Source organism: Aphelocoma coerulescens, chromosome 3 (genome assembly GCF_041296385.1).
Source record: "Aphelocoma coerulescens isolate FSJ_1873_10779 chromosome 3, UR_Acoe_1.0, whole genome shotgun sequence".
NCBI classification, from domain to species: Eukaryota; Metazoa; Chordata; class Aves; order Passeriformes; family Corvidae; genus Aphelocoma; species Aphelocoma coerulescens.
Window position 1 is genome coordinate 1485892 of NC_091016.1, and position 19572 is coordinate 1505463.

The 19572-nt window shown below is 50.8% G+C and overlaps 1 long non-coding RNA gene across 1 annotated transcript; it reads right to left on the reverse strand.

The window, feature by feature from the left end:
• Window positions 1-17220: 17220 nt before the first annotated feature.
• On the reverse strand, window positions 17221-18902 carry LOC138107095 (uncharacterized). Its single transcript, XR_011149222.1, has 3 exons — window positions 18823-18902; window positions 18008-18090; window positions 17221-17346 (listed from the first exon to the last, which is right to left on the reverse strand). It is a non-coding gene; the product is annotated as an uncharacterized lncRNA (long non-coding RNA).
• Between the last annotated feature and the right edge of the window lie 670 nt (window positions 18903-19572).

A 19572-nucleotide genomic window follows, 5' to 3' on the forward strand; every position in this document is an offset into this window, starting at 1 on the left:
CTCAGGAATCCATGGGCTACAAATTGAAGAATTAATTCTTCCCACCCCTGCCCACTTCTAATTCCAAAGGATTTGGTGGCTGCCTTACCCGGCTGGAGCCTGCTTCCAACTCTGTTCTTGCTGCTTCTGCTGCTTTCCATTTCCCAGGAATTCCACCAACGGAGCGACAGCGTTTTCCACCTCCTCCTCCAGGATTCCCTCGGTTGCGTTCGGGTGCTGGAAGGGTATCAAAACCTGGGCCTCACTATCAGGAATTATATCCCCGGATTTGTTCCTTTCCAAATGTCACCTCTTCCCAACAAAGCACTGGCCATCCAAGGAATTCTAGAGAGCGATGTGCTGACCGCTGCTTACTCCTCTGGAATGTCAGAGCTTGGAAAAAAAGGGCAGTTGAGGCTTTTCCTGGTGCTGCCCATGAAGTGTATTTTACCTAAGTGCCCCTGCCCATGCCTTTGCCTGTATCCGCCAAAAATCCACCCGTTCATTCCCCAGCTGCTGCCTCCCTCTTTTCCTGGATCCAACAGAATTTTAACAGGTGAATATTCCCCTCTGGAAGAGCACCTTTCATTCCAAACCTAAGAACAAACAAACGAATCACTTTCCTTCGACCTTCCTTATTAGGATTCCACTGAGAGCAGTGGATGGAAAATGATCCTCTCCTGGCCCCTGCTGGATTCCCGGAGCAGGGAGCCTTTCCCTCTTTCCCCCCACCCCCCGCGGTGCCCTCCTCCCCCTCCCGCCCCACCCCGCACCCTTTTCAGCCTTTCTTCCACAGCTTTTGCCTCCGGACCTCAGATCCTTTTGGTCTCCAGGAGCTCCCAGCAGCTCCACAGCCTTTCCTCTCCCATCCTGATCCTTTGTCCAGGAATGGAGCTCTGCATTGCAATTCCCTTCTCTTTTCTCCGACAATTCCCACCAACCCAGACCTAAAGCTGACACAAGGAACGCTCGGTGCCCACAAATCCAAATCCAGACCTGGCCATCCCTAAACCAGCAACTCCCGGACAATTTGCGTTCATTCCAACCTATCACTGAGGACTCACCTAATCCTTCAAAATTCCCAAGAAATATCCCGTTGCCTTCAGCTCCCAGGGGATTCTGCTTCGTGCTCACACGGATTTGGGACTTCCCTGAAACACCCGTGCAGGGCACGCTGGAATCCCCGATCCCGTGAATCCGGGGAGTGTGAAAAGCTCGGTCCAGCCTGGGCCCCCAGAAATTTTTGCCAACTATCCCCCAAGTCCTCGGGACAACAGAACTCTCTGGTACTGCATTTTTGGCGTTGTAAAGCCTGGAATTACTTTATTCCTAGTGCTGGGCTCTGGATGTGGCCGAGAAAATCCCGGCCTCCACACAGACCCAGATTCCAAACTTTTTGATACATTTGAGCAAACCGAGAAATTCCCCTTCCCTGCTTCTTCTTAAGGGCATCCTTCTCTTCCCTTACCCGGCCTGCTCTCTCCCACTGGGCTGGGTTTTTCCCTTCCCATGCTAATTAGTCCCTACTCCTAGGAGGTTTAGGTACCTTTCTTCCCTGGCAGGGATTTCTTAACACAGCTACCGAGGCTTTGGGAGTCTTCTTTATCTTCTACTTTCTGGAAACACACCCTCTGATCCATAAATGCCGCAATCCAGATGCCCAACTTCAACAAGACATCCTTTTCACCTAAAAACACTCACTCTCAACTCTTAGATCTTTTAAAGTTTTACCCCCGCAAAATTCCCCTGGTTTTCCACCGCTGAATTCCTCCGTCCTGATTCCAAGAATTTCTTGAATACCACGGGGCTTTTCTCAAGATTTACCCCCACAACCTTCCCTACGTGCCCACTGCTCACCACCTCATTTTTCCCTCAATGTCTTCGTTCTCCACCCCAGAGAGTTTGTCAAGTGTTGCCTCCAAAATGTTCCCCCTCTGTCCACTACCGAGTTCCCCATTTTGCCTTCAAAATATTCATTCTGTCCCCTCCAGATTGCATCCACTTTTACCCCCAACATTTTACTTCCTCTACAATATTGATTAAACCTTTTCCACCCCAAAAATGTGCATTCCCTCCCTTAAACAGCACCTCAGCTTTTCCCTCAAAAATGCCCCAGAGAGAAACTCCGATTCAGCCCCCAAACTCCCATTTTCCTACACAAACAGTTCTTGTGGCCCCTCTCAATTCCCCCAGGCTTTCAGCTAAAGGAATAACTGGAAGCCTATTCCCTCATCTCTGCCCTCCTTTTGCTTTCCTGGAAAACCTTGCCATCCCACACTTTCTCCAAGAGATCTGCTGGGAGTACGGCAAGGTCTGCTCTGTCTGAGTGCCAGGGGGGTTTACAGCACTTGCTCCTCTGCATCTTCACCCTTTCATCAGCTTTCCCCTGGAACGGTGTTGTGGGAGAAGCTTGGAATTACCAGAAATGGATCAGGTTCACATTTTTTCCCCACCAGTTTTCATCTGGTTTGAAATTCCTGGAATTACCCTCAAATGTGCCCTAGAACAGTGCTGTGAAAGGATCAGTCAGAAGAACAGCCTGAAAGCAGAAAACCACCTCCAGCAGCAGCCGGAATGATCCCATTTCTGTTCTTACCTGCTCCTGCCAGAGCTCCCAACGGCCCTTCCCATTCCAAAACAACAGCTATGCAAGACATTCCTGCTGTCCGTGAGGGTGAGGTGCCAGTTCTGGATGTTCTTTGCTGCGGAATCGGACAACAAACAGAGCGTAAATGATCTTGGTGGCTCTTCCAAGCCAAACCACCCCGTGATTCCTTGCGTGGATCAGCACCTGTCCCAACTCCATTCCAGAAACCTCCTCCCACTAACCCAGAACCTTCCTTTTTCCGCTCAACATCAGGGATTTGCTGCCGAGTGCCCCGGGCAGGGGACGCCTCAGCCCTCTCTGGGACACCTCAGCATTCCCTGGGACGCCTCAGCATTCCCTGGTGTGCCTCAGCATTCCCTGGGATACCTCAGCATTCCCTGGGACGCCTCAGCATTCCCTGGGCTGCTGTTCCACGCCGATCCCGTGTCCAGCGCCGTTCCGGGCTGCAGTGCCGGGCTCTCCCCACAAGGCGGCAGCACCGGGAGCGAGCAGCCCCGGCCGGTCCCGCTGTCTCGGGGCAGCTGCGCCTTTAACCCGCCCGGAGCCGGCGGGGCCGTGAACACAGCGGGCAAAAACCCCACCGATCCCCTTTCTTTCACCCCCAGAGGCACAGGATCGCAGCATTCCCTGGGCTGGAAGGGACCCGCAGGGAGCATCGAGTCCACATCCTGGTCCTGCACCCCAAGAATCCCACCCTGTGCCCGAGAGCCTTGTCCAGACACAAACTCTGCCCCCAGGATCCTGAAAACACAGCGGGGCTGGGAGAAGGGTAACAAGGGAGGATTTTTTACATAGTTCTCCTTGTATGATCGTTATATAATCTTATTAGATAGTCCAGCAACCCATCCCTGGGCCGGGACCCCCACCCCTGTCCCGGGACACCCATCCCTGGGCCGGAATACCGATCCCCCGCGGCCCCCACCGTCCGCTCGGGACTGTCCCCGTTCCCCGCTCACCTCCGAGCCCGCAGCACCCGCCCCGGTGCCCCCGGCCCGGCAGCGCTGCTCCCCGGACTCCCCGCCATTGCCGCGTCGGGCGAAGAAGGGCGGAAATTACCGGGACCACACCAATGTGGCGATGCGACCTTCTCAAGATGGCGGCGGTGGAGGACCCCGCTCCGTCTATTCGGCTGCCTGAATGCTCCCGCCTACCCCAGGCGCCACTGACCCCACAGTCGGTGTCCGCATAGCGGGAAACGCCTCAGAAAATTGCGTGCAAGCGCTGGGCTGGCGTTGGTGTCGGCGTCGCGTTCAGGCAGCCGAATAGACGCAGCTAGAGGGGGCCTTCCCTGCCACCATCTTGAGAAGGTCAGAAAACAGCGTAAACGACCGCCATCTTTAGTGTGGCGATGATCTAACTTCCGGTTTCGCCGCCATCTTGGGTGCTGGCAGAAGCCACTTCCGGTCGAGCCGCCATCTTTAGTGTGGTACGCACAAGGCCCCCGCCCCTCACAAGGGCTTCTGTCTATTCAGCTGCCTGAATCCAGCCCGGACTCCGACGCCGGCCCCGCGCTTTCCGCGCGATTTTCCGCGGTGGTCCCCGGTGCGAGGACACGGGTGGTGGGGTCACCGGCGCCGGAGGCGGGCGACGGTCCCGCGACCGGCGGCAGGCATCGGCAGGGACACCTCTCTTAGGGGCCTAGTGCGTCCGCCATCTTGAGTGTGGCGGAAGTGTCATCCACCCTCTGCAAGGTCCTGGCAGGTTCGAATAAAAACGCCACTTACGCCGTCCCGAAAGCGCCGAACTGCGCCTTCCTTTCCGAGCCGCCCCCTTGAGAGCGGCACGCGGGCGGCTCTATTCCCACCGTGCTCGCCCGGTGCTCCCCGCCCCGGCTCGCGCTGCGACCGCGCCTCTGCTGCCCGGCAAAACCGGCCCCGCCGGGCCGCCCCCCGCGCTGTCATTCGTCGCGGTCACCGCCCCGCACGGCGCCCGCTCCTTTGCAGCGCTCTGGCCCCGCTCATGCACGCCCGTGTCCCTTGGCGCTCCGAACCGTCCTTCGCCCCTCCCCTCCGCTGCCAGACGCGGCCCCGCTCGCTCCTTGCCCTTGCCACGCTCGGCAGCCACCGAGGCCGCCGCCCTCTCGGCTCCCCCGGCCCCGGGCGGCAGCAGCGCCGGGGCGCCGTGCCGGGGCCGGCAGTGCCGCGCTCTCGCCACCAGGCGGCAGCAGCGCCGCCCAGCTCAGCCCGGGGCCGGGCCGCGCTGCGGGGCACGGACAGAGCAGAGGCAAAAGCCGGCTCAGGGCGCTCTGCAGCTCCTGCAGCCCGAGCCTCTCGGCTCCTGGCGCCAGGCACTCGCTTCTTCCCTTCCTACAGAAAAACGCCGCCTCGTTATGCTCAAAACTTGCTCATCTCTAGTCCCAGCTTCTTATATTCCTATATGCAACAGAGTAGACCGAGAGGGCTGGCTTATTTCAAAATGAATCTACATCTAAATCCATCGCCTTTGTCTATAGATGTCAAAATGAAGACCTTAGCAGGTTTTGGTATTCTGCACACATCCCTCCCTGGGAGGAATGGTAAAAAGTTAAAAACAAATGAAATTTAAACAGTAAAAAGTTAGGAAAAAAGTTACAACGGCAGAAATTTAGAAACAAACAAAGAGGTACAATACAAGAAACGAACAAATTTCTAAAGGTAGAAAGGTTGAAAGTTAAAAACAAAGGTAGAAACAAAAAAAAATTAGAACCAAAGTTAGGTAGACATTTAGAGACAAAGTCAGAAAGGCGAGTGTTGAGCTTTTGACAGGGTACCCTTCCTTCTCAGACCAGGGTGAAAGAGCAGAGGAGGCTGCTGTTCTGCTAAGTTCTTGATTTCACAGTCTCACAGCTGTCTTGAAGGCAGACTTTGAATGGGGTTACATGATAAAGCCAAGCAGCAGCAGCAGGCAAAACCAGCTGCTTCTATATGCTCCATACCCTATATTTTTTGCTTACAGAAGTGTGGATTATATTTGTTAATTGACCAGTAAGATTCACACACGATTCTAGTTTTCTTTTTCTTAACCCACCCTGGTCTAATTCTAACAGTCGTAAGCCTCACACAAGTGTTACATCTGTGTTACACAGATTTGCATCTACAGTTTCTATCAGCTCTTAGTGTTTATGTGAACACTCCATCTAAAAAATGGCAACAGTGCCACTCAATCTAGATTTTGTCTAAAGTAAAGAATTCTGTGAAAAGGTAACACTGCTGCAGCAAGAGCTGTGCTGAAGATCTCTGCTACAGCTTTTTCATGACTAAGGCACTTGGCATCTATTTCTACTAAAAGTTAAAAATCCGTAGTTCTATTGCACTTTGCTGTGGCTTCACGGATGCCAGCTTGTCCAAAGGTTTCAATTCAAACCTAAGGCTTTGGCTTCCCTCTGGGCCTGAGGCCAGAGGAGCCTCCACTCTAAGAAGGTTAGAAACAAGGTTAGAAAGGTAAAAGTTAGAAAGCAAAAAATACATTTAGAAAGGCACAAAGTTAGAAATGTAGAGTGTTAGAAACCAACAAAGGCAGAAAGGTAAAAATGGGGAGAAAAACAAAGGCAGAAAGTTTCAAAGTTAGAAGCAAACAGAGGCAGAAAGGGACAAATCTAGAAAGTTAGAAACAAACAAAGGTAGAAAGTCAAAAAGGTAGAAATGAACAAAGGTAGAAAGTTGGAGAGGCAGAAAGTGCAGAGGCTGGCAGCAGCCATTCCAGCCTTAAGGAGAGCCCTGTGGAGAAGAGCAACTTGTTCCATTGATCTTCACTTCGAGAAGGGCCTTCTGCTCTCTTGGGAAAGATGCAGACCAGGCCATGACTCCAGCTAGAAGCAGCAGGTGGGAATGCTTTTCCTTCACCTCCCAGAAAGCTGGGAGCTTTCATGTTTGAGGCAGTGGCCTAAAAGGGGCAGAAAGTCTGCCCTGACAAGTGTGTGGGCATGGATCTGTTTGGTCTTGCCCTGTGCCCATTCCCAAAACTCTCTTCAAACTTGCCCAAAAGAGCAACACAAAGCCTGGGGCAGATTGTGCCTGAAGAAAGAATGGTCTCTGTTTTTTTCCAAGCTGCTACAGAAACAAACTAAGGTAGAAAGGTAAAAATGAACAAAGGAGGGAAGGTGAGAAAGGTAGTTCGAAAGTCAAAGTCAGAGAAAGAGAGAAAGTCAGAGAGAGAAAGAGAGAAAGTCAGAGAAAGGGAAAGGCAGAAAGAAAGCAAGGCAGAAAGCAAGTCAGAGAGAAAGAAAGGAAGAAAAATAGAGAGAAAAAGGAATAGAGAAAGAGAAGAATCGGGTTTGAGAGAAAAAGAAATGGAGTTTAAAAGAGAAGTAGTGTTGAAGAGAAAAAGAGCAACTGAGAACTAGAGTGACAGAGACATCCAGAAAGAGTTAAACAGTGAGAAAAAGAGAAAGAGTTGGAAAAAGTCAAGTGAGGAATAGACTAAAAAGTAAAGCAAAGCAGAGCAGCAAAGCAAGAAATACGGCAAAAAACTTACTAAAGCACACCAAAGGAAGAGAGCAACCAAAGGGGGGAGGGGGGTTTTTTAGGGTTTCTTCAACTTTATTGAATGAGGGTTTTTTAGTTACACTTCAGCAAAGCAAGTGGAAACAACAATGTGCACAAGCACAAGTACAAATCCAATCCATCTGCACACTGGTCAAAGTCCAAGTGACATCCAGAGCAATACGTGCAAGTGCAGCAGCAAACACAAATCCAGAGCAACACAAGCCAACCCCATCGCAGTACAACCTAACAATTGTTCTCTTTCTGGAAAATGTATGACATCTTATTGGTCCAGGAAACCCAAAACAACAGCAGCAGACAGAGAACAAAACACTCATCCACCACCCACCTCCTTCAGCTTCCACACAAACCCACCCTCGCTCTCGTCTCGAGAGCACCCCATGGGAAGGCGGTTCCCGGGAGCCCCAAAATCATCGCGCCTGACAAATGCCCAGCCCCGGCACGGTCAGCACCCAACCCCTGGCGATGAACGTCACCTCACAGAGCGGCCGGGGCCCAGATAAAAAAACCAGCTGGGAGGGAAAAAAACCCCAGACAGCAGAGCTGGGTGGTTTTTACTCTAAGTTTAAAAAGTAGCTGAAAAGCCTGAAAGGCAAAACTCACACCCACAAGGTTAGAAGCATTCCACACACGCACTCTTCTCGCAGGCAGACAGACACAGACAGTCACACACACACACAGTCACACAGCCTTCAGCTTACACCCTGACTGCAGCCCTGACTCAAAACATTCCAGCCATGAAGATGCTTCGACGCAGCTTCTGGATGCCGCTCCTCGACGCCGAACGGGGCGCTCTGGGAAAATCGGTAGCGTCGGTGACCGCAGAGATCCGAGGCGGCCTCGGGGACCTGCGAGACAACGTGAGGCAGCCAACGAGCCGCCGAGGGCTAGGAGTTATTCCCACACCGGGCCCATAAGTCTTCTACCCAAAAACCCATAGAAAAGAGATGAACCACTAAGTTTTGTAACTCTTCTACTTAACCGTGACCCTACGTGCCGGGGCAGGGCAGCTCAAACCCAGACAGCACATAGGTAAGTGTTCTACGATGTACAGACCTGTGAAACAGAGAGGCAAGAACTAAAACGCAGGGGAAAGCAGGGATTAGATACAATAAAATGTCGGTAGGGCCTTTTTTAAGCTGAACCTAAGTCAATCACTACATCAACTCAAGTTGAACCCTATGTTAACTTCCAAAGACATATGTCTTTTCAAACCCAGATTTGCAATTTTAGGAAAACAGGAGCTGCGCGCTCAATGTACCTGGACTCCTGGCCAGTGGACGGGTGTGACAGAGCCCCAGGTCACAAAAAAGAAAAGCAAAACATGTGATCACATACCCTTGTACAAGAAACAATATCAAAGTGAGACCAACTTGGAGCAAGTCTGGATCATTCCCATAAGGGTTACCAGGAGGGGTTCTCTGCTCTTTCTCTGCAATGGGACTCCCCAGCTGAAGTTCAGACCAGGATGACAGGAACGTTTTAGGGTAACTGCTCTTGTATCCCTTCCTAATCGCTACTGTAACACATAATAATGATTTGATGCATTGCCTTTCTACCTTGATTTCTGTTACTGCTTCTTATCCATGTAGTTCATTCTTCTTACTTGCTTATCATCCATATAATAAATAAGCCTATCCCAAAAGAAGTCATTCTTTTGTTCTGATCACTTCACTAATAGCACTAACTAGCAAAAGAACACTCCCCTTCCTCTGGCAAAGAACTCTCCTTCTCATCCAGGTACCTGTGGCTGAAACTGAAATTCCACCTCCAAAATGCTGTATGTCCAAGGTTAGTAATTCCCAAGGAAATTCCCCACCGATCATAAGCAATCACCTATAACTTCTCCTCTGGAATCGTTACTGCTTTGGCTTTCTGTGGAAGTGTTTCAAACATCCATTGAGGGTTCAGGGGCTTGCTCGGGTTGCTTATGGCTCACCCTGACAGGCCCAAGCCAACTCCAAGTACCCAGAATTTCAGGGAAATATTGATGCGGTTTATAAATGCTCCCCTTCCCTGCAAGTCAGTCCTTCACTGCACATCCAGGGAGCGGATTTACTCCGTCCTTTGTACTCAAGAGCACCTCTCCAGCACAAATCCCACCTCTCACAGACACAAACCAAACAGAAACCTACTGCAGGTGTTTGCGTTGAAAGTACAATTCTTAGCACATCTGGCTACATGATTAAAACACGTGCATGCACTGATGTCATAGAGGGAAAGCTTTTCAGCGGAGAAAACAGCCATTTTGGTAGCATACTTGGATACACCTTCAGAAAAAGCAGAATTAGCACCAATTCCTAAGACTGCTGCTGAGGAATCCAGCCTTCCTTGGGACACCCAATGCAGCAGACACTGGAAAAGGAGGGAAAAAGCCAAGCTTGGAGTGGAGAAATAGAACATAAATACACCAGCCTTTCAAAAACCTTCACATTGCAATAGTGGGAACCAGTCACATTGACTCTTTCCTTGCTTTTTGTGATTACATAAATATGAAATACAAACAGGTAACAACTATTTTGAGTTTCCAAGTGCCAAAACCTGCTTTCCGAGTGGTAGGGGGGGAAAGCAGCAATTCAAACACCTCACAAAAAAACTAAAATCAACCAACCCATCAACCTAACACTCCTTTACAGCAAGCAAAGGCCACACATCCTAAGGGCTAGATGACCCATGAGCCAGCTTCCCCACATTCCTGCATTTCAACAGCTTCTGATTGCCCCTTGTACTCCTACAAAAGCCAAAAACTAAACTGAAGTTTTAGAAAAATAAAATTAGAATTGGTGAAACTAACTCTAATAAAAAGTGTTATCTCTTACACGGCTAAAATCTGTTGAGATATCATTAAGAAGCACTATATTTAGAACGCATTCTACTTACAACTCTTCTGTTTGACTAATCAAAGAGGCAAGCAGAAGCCAGTGTTTAAAAATTGATTCTCAAAACCGAATCCTAACACAAAACCCTGTCGCTACAACCGTCCCAAATGCATTTACACATAAATAAAGGGCAGTTTGTAGGAGTGGCTGCCTTCAGCAAAACACCAAAATCCCTCTCGAAGGTGAAACTCCTGAAAACTGATAACCAGTGAATCAAACTGTAACTACAAAAGCAGATGCTCTACCTACTCCCCACCAAAAAGAAATGTTCCTGGATTTTCCTGCGATAGCCACAGAGTTCGCTCAGATGCTTTAACTTCCCTTTTGAAAACTCTGTTCCTATATGTGAATTACCTCTGTGTGTACGTGTGGCAATCAAGAGAACCACTTCAGGAGATACACATTAACACTGCTAAAGAAAGAGATAGACCACAGAAACTCCTCCTGCCTGAGGGAGAGATTAAACCAGTTCCCTTTGTCCCTCAACCCCCCAAGCTCTGCCTGCTCGCAAAGACGAAATTTAAATACCAAAGGCAAAGCCAACCCCAGTGATATCGCACCCTACAGCAAAATTGGTTATAATGAATACTCCTGCAGTTATAGAAATACAGGGCAATAGCTCGAAATGTTGAAACAAGAGCACAAGTGATAAAAGAAAGACTAGGAAGTGTACCAGCCGAAGAATTACAAGCACTGGTAGTAAAAAGAAAGACAAACACTGTATGACTAATTTTGTATGGTTATCTGGGCTGGTGCCACATGATGATTGTATCGCTGAAAGTGTTAGAGTGGCAAGTGAATGAAAAAGAGAAGTTTCAGCAAGAAAAAGCTTCAATGGTTGTCTCGATTCTGATCCATACAAGTCCAGTTCTACCTGACACAAAAACCCCAGACCTTACAAGCCTATTGTAACAACAAAATGGATTCGCTGACAAAAATCAGAAAGATAAAAAGTAATCCACAGCACCGACATCAATTTGGTAAATGATTGCATTATAAGTTAAGCCATACTAGAAACCTTATTTTTGCAGCACAAAGAAAAGACTAACCATTGACCAAAAAGGTGTGTAAAATACTTCTATACAGCGCTCCCAGTGCCAGCTGAAACTTAGATAAAGCCATCCAAACCTAGCACCATCCTACACATCAAAAGATAACAAAACACGCCGTTCAACACAGCAGATAAGCTGTCTTGAACCTCTGAACCATCTACCAGTTACAAGTGATTACCACGAAACGCAGGCGTGCTGATACAGATCCTGTTATTTCAAGACTTAGTGACTGGTCTTCCAGTCCCCCTGTCCTAAACTGTACAAAGCGACACCCTTTCCTCTGGGCGAGCTCAGCTTTGCACTGAAACTAAGAAAATTTCTCACTGAAGCCTCACAAACCACTCCTCCACTGCCCCCGTCTGACAGCAGCGAGCGCAGCGCTGAGTCTGCAACCAGAGGCCAGAGATGGAACCGCTGCCGCAGCTCTCTGGAGAAACGCGTCCGCTGTTGCTTCGGTGCCACAGTTTGGATTTCTCCAACAACCTTGAATGTCTAAGCATTCCCTCACCGGACAAAAGCGAGGCACCGGGCCGAGGGGCACCCGGCGGCGCCCGAGCCCCGCGCACGGACGGCACGGAGCGGGCGGGACGGCCGGGAGCGGCGCGGCTCCGTGCCTCGCCTCCCGCCTGCGCTCGCCTCGGCTCCGCACGGCTCGGACCGGCGCGGCTCCGTCGGTCCCTGTCGGCAGCCCAGCCCCCAAATTGCCATTCCTCCTCAGAAATTCCCCAGGGGCCGGGAGTGCTCCCACGCAAGACATTCGGTGCCAGGGCACAGCCAGAAGCGCCCTCAAATGCAGCGGCACGCCCCCATCTAAACCCTTCAAATGCTGGAAAAGCTGGAGTTTCTTTCAATTTAACCCCTGGAACTGAGGCAACGGGGGGTGTTTACCTCAATTTAAGCAAATACAATGGCAAATAAAGGGGTTCTCCCCTTCAATTTAATCCCCTGAAATATCAGAAAGAGAGGGGCTTTCCTCAAATCTCTCAAATGATGGGAAAAGGGCGATTTTTACCTCAATTAAAACCCTTAAAAAGCAGGGACAATGGGGCTTCTTCCCTCAATTTAAACTCCTTCTGTCCTCGTAACCCCTCTTTTTTCTGGGGGCACTTGGGGAAGGTGTGGCAAGATGAAATCAAAAGGCAAAAGGAGAAAGACACCCACCCCCCCCCTTGCAAATCCACACCGTGGCTCACCTGCTGCTGCCTGGCACAAAGGTTCGTCCCTTGGCACCTCCTTTAAGCAATGCTCCACATCCAAGTGCTCCCCCAAGACGCTGGGAGATGCTCCCACCATCCTTCTGTGAGAGACCCCCCAGGAGCCCACCACGAGCCCCTCTCCTCCAGCAGCGCCACGCAAAAGGGAGCTGAGGAAACCCATCCTAAAACAGCCCCCGGCAGGAGCTGCCCTCTCCTCACCGTCACAGCTCACACCCGGGTGTTGGGGTGACCCAGCCCACTGCAGGGCTGGGGCAGCGTGCCAATCAATCCCAGCCCCTCCCCTGGATCGAGTCCCCCGAAGAGTCAGATTCAGGGGGCGGCTCAGAAGCCTAAGCTGCACCCCCTGGGCTGTGCCCGGGTCCAAGCCACCTCCCCCGGATCGGGAAAATTCTCGGTTACTCGGTCGTTCACTGGTTCTGTTATACCTCCCGCCTCTCGGTTTACCCCAGTGGTTCTTGTTGAATTGTATCCTCCCCCTGGCTTGTAACTCATTGCTTGTTTTCCCCTTTCACCGGGGTTTTCAAATTCCCTATAAAACTGAGGACAAGGGTCCAAGGAGCGATCCGATCCCTTCCCTCCGACCGACCTCATCATCATCCCATCGCATTAAACCTGTTAGAAGCCAGACCTGAACAGCCTCTCTTTTCCTTTGTCTCCGAGCTAACGTGAGCCGAGCCCGTCGGCTCCTGCTGTGTTCCCTCTGCCGAGAAGCCAGCTAGCTTGCCCAACAAGCAGCTCTCTTCCTGATCCCGAAGTTGCTTCTGCGACAGGCAGAAGTAACGCAGCTGGACTCTCTCTGACCTGGGGCACGCCAGAGCTCGTGCCTCGAGCACCAAACGCTGCATTACCTGGGGTTGTTGCTGGTCCCAGGGTGAGGGCAGGTGCAGAAAGCATTTGCTGCTCATTCCCTGGACAGCTCATCCTCTGTACCTGATACACTGGGGCACCAGGCTTTCCTTCCTATGGATAATAGATATTTGATGCCAATTGCAGGTAAACTGTCAGGGGTGTTTTTTGAAGTATCTTTTAAACTGTAATTACAATTATGCATAATTATTATATCATTAGCATTCCATAATTATGGGTGTGATTTTTGACATTTGATAGACAAGACTAAATCTCTTGCTGGTTTTAGAGTATTGCGTTGAAAGTCTGTGTGCTTTCTCTTCTTCCCCTGTTCCAGGAGAGTTCTTGGGAAACTTCTGTTATCTGTAAGAAGGGTGTAACATCAGAACTACTACAACCTATTTGCTCCTAAAGCAATGCACAGCAGCACATTTTTAGGCCGCTGGGCCTGTGCTCTGCGAGCTACCCAGCAGTGCAAATGATGAGGACATTCTCCTGCTACACTATCAACATCCCTGTCATTAGGTCTCCCCTTAACAGCATTCTTATTCAAACAAGGGGAACAGCAACTGTGCTGTGAGGAAGAACGTCCCCTCGCTGGTCCTTCAGGCAGTTCTAGTAAAAATAAAAAAATCCATTACCTTCTCTACACAGCAAGGATGGATCCAGCAGCTCTGTCATGTATTCGATTTCAGTCTCCAGCTCATCACACTGGGCTAGCACACGTGTCAACACAGGCAGGAAGTCATCGGCTCCATACGGCCTCCCTGGGTTGAAAGGAACGCAGGCAGTGAGAGACAAACCACACTTTTTCACCAGTTCCCGTGTTTGAAAGGAAAGCACTCTTTTGTGCCTTCTCTAGCCAGCATGTCTGTATTACTCCAGAACCCCCTGGAGTCACCAATGTGCAGCAAAGAGAACGTCGCCTGACACTCACTGCACGGGAGACCGGCTCAATCCTGTCCTTCCAACAAGCACGAATCTTACGATGCACGCCTTGAGGCATGCAAGGGAAATTTAGAGACTGGGCTCACCTTGGCACCAGCTCAACCGGTGAACTGGTGGAAAGGCTGCCATGCCAGTCACCTGCACAGTCTCATTGCCTAAGAGATGATGGATAGGCGTTTTCTTTATACATCCAGGGATAACATCCACCTTCTGGAAGTGTCCAGACACAAACACCAGTCTCTGAGTATGAATCCCACAGCAGAGAAGCCCGAGTATAAAAGCCTACTAGATTTGACAAGGAAATTCAACTCATTTCCTTGACAGAGAATAGTCAAAAACACCAGTGAGCAAGGGCTCCTGTGCCTGAAGGGAACCTACAAGAAAGATGAGGAGAGACTGTAAGGGCCGGGATTGACAGTGACCCACAAAGACCCAGGCCCGTCCATGGTCCAAGCACTTTTCCTGCATCTGGATTTTCTGTTCAGAAGTCACTGTGTGGCCAAATCTCTGGGTCTGGCTAAACGGTGTTTAGTGCAGAACTGATGCGATGGTCGCTCAGAATTGCCCAGAGCAGGAGCCAACTTGCAACTCTGGTGAAACTCAAGTGACACCAGCTGAGGCACACTCTCCAGATAACACACTGTGGGTGTGCCAGGTTCAGGGGCAAACGGTCAGGCCTTACCTTCTCCTGGTTTGAGGCCCGGTTTGGCAACAACACAACATTCTAGTGCAGGATCAGTGCCAAAGGGAAGGGCTGCGCAGACGCCCTGAGCCCCAGTCTCTGCATCAGCAGCAGCACGTGGGTGGAACTCACCTATTTCCAGATTCAAATCCCTTTGTTTGTCACTCCTGCTAGTTTCTAGGCTCTGAAAGCTCATTTCAGCTGTTGAGTGACAACACTAGCTGGTCCGTGGATTTAAGGAAGCAGACAGTCTTTGGGAATGTGCGCTGCCATTTGAGACTTGTCCAACAAAAGGGGCACGGGGGGACAGGAGGAGGACAGGTGTTAGGGACCGAGTCCGGAGGGCTGGCCGCATAAACGACACGTACCCCGATACGATTAAGCATCCTTCTCCCCTTAGTGTTCAACTATGCCAACTTATATCTACTTTTGCAAAGATTCACGCCCAGTCCCTCTAGATGGCCTCTAATCAGAGGGGGAACTGGGCAGCTGTATACCTTGCCAAGGACTCTCAGGGCTGCCTGCAGTCAGGGGCCTGTTCAGGGGCTTTTCCTCAGCAACCCTGGGTTGTCCAATCTTTCCAGGGGTATCATATGCCCTTGTTCCATAAGGAATCCCTCTACAGACAGGGAGTTGTCACCGGCCCCGTGCTCATGGGCTGTAGGGGACACCTGCACGGAGGAGGAAATGGAAATGGGAAAGAGGGAAATGCAACCTAATGGGACGCAGCCCTGGCACCACATTTCCTCTTGTTCCTGCTGGCCTGGAAAGCCCCAGGTAAATCCAGTCCCTCAGACCTTGCATCCCTGAACACCAGGAGAGCTGGAGTTTTACCCAGATCCCAGTGCCCTGCACAGCTGCACTGACACGAGCACAGGCTGATCGCTCTGCCCAGCACCATCCCTCATTTTCCTCCCATTGCTCCCCAAGCGTCCCCAAACCACCCCGTGTCTGTGCCGGGGCCAGTGCCTGCCCCGAGCCCAACCAGAGGCTGTCACCCAGCCCTGCACCAGCTCCCACCCCTGGGAGAGCTGGGAATGCACTGAGAGCTCAGCTCCCTGGGCTCCCCAACACCCAAACCAGTCCTCAGACACACAAATAATGCCCAACCTGCCCCTCCGGGCACAGCCAAACACCACAATTCCATCATCCCCAAGGAACTCTGGCAGGTTGCCTCTTCACCTGTGCCTTTTTCCAGCAGCCATGGCTAGGACCGGGCTGTCAGAAATAGCATTCCCTAGGCAGTTCATCCCAGCACAGAGGAGAAGAGGAGCCTGTCACTCATCCACACCACGGGCAGGACAAGGGGGGCCCAAGCTGGCTTTGGCTGCTCCAACATCCAAAGCTCTTGGTGCCAAAGATAGGACGAGTTCAGTGGTTGCTCCTGTCCTGAAAGAGAGCAGAAAAGCGAAGTTAATCCCACTGTGGAATGCAAGACTCCTGCATTTCATATTTCTGCTCTGATTGCTCACCGCAGAGTATTATCCATAGAAAAAAAAGGAGAATGACACCATATCAAATAAAAAGTGCCCTTCTCCAGCACTTCTATTCCAAGCATTAAAAAGATGCTCATTTCTCTTCCAGCATTGTTTCCCTCATTTTAGCAGAACCGTCTTCATCCCAGACCCCCTTCATCAGCTGTTCAATCCTCTGGCACTGGATTTGGACAAAGGAAGGGACGCACCTGGATCGCAGGAAATCACAGAGAGAAACCCCTCCAAAACCTGACAGAGAAAAACAACAGGAGATGCAGGAAGACACATCCCTCATTTGCACGTCCGGAGTGCTTTTCTAAAGACTTCCCTGCATCTGGATGCACTTTGCACTTGGCTTTCTTTACAAGAATGCATTTGCTGCTAAACACGTCTCAGGCCCTTATTTGATCAGGATAAGGTCGGATGCAGATGAAGACTCACACAGGGAATAGCCAGGGAGATGCAGGGCCTGGGAACATCAAGGACGGAGAAGAGAAGGAACAGGGATTGTTTTTCTTGTTTAGAGCCAGCAGTGCTGTGAGCTTGGAGAACACACGGCACCACAGGGATCCAGGGCAGGAGCGGGATAACTCCGGGATAAGGGGAATCTGCTCCCACTCCAGGGCTGTGCCAGTGAAGGAGGGGAAGTTTTAGTGCCTTCATGGCACACAAAAACCAAACCCAGCACCACCGAGCTGGACTTTCGTGAACTGCAACACAAAGCGGCCCCTGGCCTTTGGGGGAACACAACCTCACCGAGTCACGGAGCCAGGGGATGACACTTGGGAATGAGCCTTGCGGCCTGCAGCCAAATCAGATGAGGGAGCCACAGGAGCTGTGGGGTTTCCTGCTCTTCCTGCAACGCCATCAGTCCAGACCAGGAGACCTTTCCTGGAACAGATCTTCCCTGTAAAAGGGAGCAACACCAAAGCTCAAGCCCTCATTTAGAGACCCTTGGAAAAGCAAAGGTGAGAGGGGATTACCTGGAGCCCCAGGGGACCGAGGTGAAGGGGATGAAGAAGCAGACAGCAAACTGCTTCCACTGCTTCTCACTCCAGCAAGGGGAACATCCCTGGAATTTCACGTCCAGCGTCTCTCCCAAGCCCCACCGGCGAACCCACACGTACTCCAGGACTGATCTCCTTTGTACTTCCAGCAGCACAGACCCACCGGGAGGAACTGCAATCCAAGGACACACATCAGCAACCGCCTTCCCGCTTGGCGCTCTCTCCACATTTTTCCCTTTCCAGTGGGATGCAGGTGCCACCCCCCAGAGGCAGGAAAACTGCCTTGCAATCCAGTACAAAACCTGCCTGGGAAGCCCAGGATGCCTGGAGCCAGCAGCCATTTCTCCTGGAGCTCAAGCTGACAGGCATTTGAAGCCTGCTGGGCCTCACAGCTGCTTTTCTGCCAGGGGCATTCCCATCTCTTATTTTTTAGCCCAAATAAAGGTTTGCAAAGCTGAGTTTTGTGAGAAGTGCTTCATATTTGGATTATTCTTAACTTGGGAGTTTCCCTTGGCACCAAAATCAGGGCGTAAACCCAACATGGCCTCAAAGGGCCATAAGATCCCAGATATCCAATCCCCAGTTCCCTCAGCATTGGTTCATTAAAGCTTTTCAGGGGTAATTTAGCAAACTTCAGGGTTTGGTGACTTCACCATCAAAGCAACACGAAACCTGTGCAAAAGGAACTTAACTAAAGCTGGCTAAACACTGCCCAGACCTGGCAGAAAGCGCTTCCCACACCTCTCCTGGAATTTCTCTTTCCCAGCCCTTCCAGCTTCGGAAGGCTTCTGTGGGAGCCTCAAGTCGCGGTGCAGCTCAGAACCTGCACGTACCTAAAGCAGCCCCACAGGAACACGAAGCTTCCCTCGGGCATTTCGTTTCTTTACCCCAAACATTCTTCCCACTCAGCCACAATCTAGAAAGGAAAGAAAGGAAAAGAAGGAAGACCAATTAATTCTGACATAAGGAGTCTTGACTATTCCAACACACTGCCAGGTGAAAAAACATCCCTGCCAGGCTAACAAATCCCCCTGATACTGTCTCCATTCTGTATCAATTATTTAAACGCTGTATTAAGGAGCGTAAGGACACAATCCTTGGAATTCTCAAAAATGGCTCAGCTTGGCTACTCCAAGCACTTTCTCACCCGGGGAGCTGAGCTGTCCCACATTTAAACGCCACGTTTGATCCAAATCCCATAGAAATCTGATATTGTTTGGCTCCTGAGCTTTCCCAAAAGCTGTGCAGTCAAGCCTGGAAATCCTCACTGAAGCTTTGCCATGTCACATCGGGATTTACCCTTGGGAAAACCCCACTCTCAGCACTTGGGTTTCAAGAGGTTGCACCCAATGTTACAGACACAGAATTCCTGTGGGGTTTGGCATTTCCTGCACCTCCAAACACGTGAAAAGAAGGAAGTGCAGAGTCCCGAGGCTCCATTATTGCCATTCTCCTCACATCCCTTTCCTCAGCTGCACGTGGCTTTGTGCCTCCTCTGAAGGGCTGGAAAGGAATTTGGGAACCCCCCTCAGCTTCTTCGGTTTTCAGCTTTTTCTCTGAGCCGGCCCAAAAGGCAAACAGGAAAAAAAAAACCCCAGAAGTGCACAAAATCCCAGCCCCTCCCAAGATGCAGCTCCTCACACCAAACCTTGGGAGAATCCCTGGTGCTTCCAACACCGCTGCAATCCCACCTGGAGCTGAGCTTACAGGGTGCTCTGCCTAATCCACATCCAAGCCTGGATAGCCCAAAGCCTGCAAGAAAAGAGGAGGCAAAGTGAAAAGGAGTGAGGGGGAAAAAATCAGAGTTTCAGGTTTTTCCCCTGTTTGCAACAGGATTGAAGGGCGGGATGGAGAGGTTTTGTGGAAAAGAAGTACCAAAGGCTGCTTCATTCCCAGCAATTAGCGCTGCTCAGGTTGAATCCAAGAGGCCCAATCCACCAGGTTTAAACAGGAGCGGCCGACAGGATGGGTTATGACACAGATCTGTGAAGCTGGAGCCTTCTTCCTTCTCCCGGGCTCTCCCAGAAATTCTCCATGTCCGGACGCGCTCCCGCTCTCCCTGCTGGGGAGGACGGACTTGGATAGCCCGGGTGACTGGTGAGCCTAAAACAATAAGTGATGCAGTGATCCAAGTGTTTTTCACAAGGAAATGACATATTCTCTGGACCTGGGATAACCCATATCCCATGGCCTTCTCCAGGAAGAGTCCCAGCTGGATAGGGTCTCCCAGAAAGGATTCCATAGGGGCTCACCTTCTGCTTGGAGCTCGGCTGAATTCCTCAGCAATCCCAGGGAATGTGGCCATTGGAGGCTTTGGGCAGATTGGGCTCAATTGCGTTTTTAGGTTTTGTTACCGTCTCTCAGACTTCCCACTGGAATGTGGTCTCCAAGGAATATG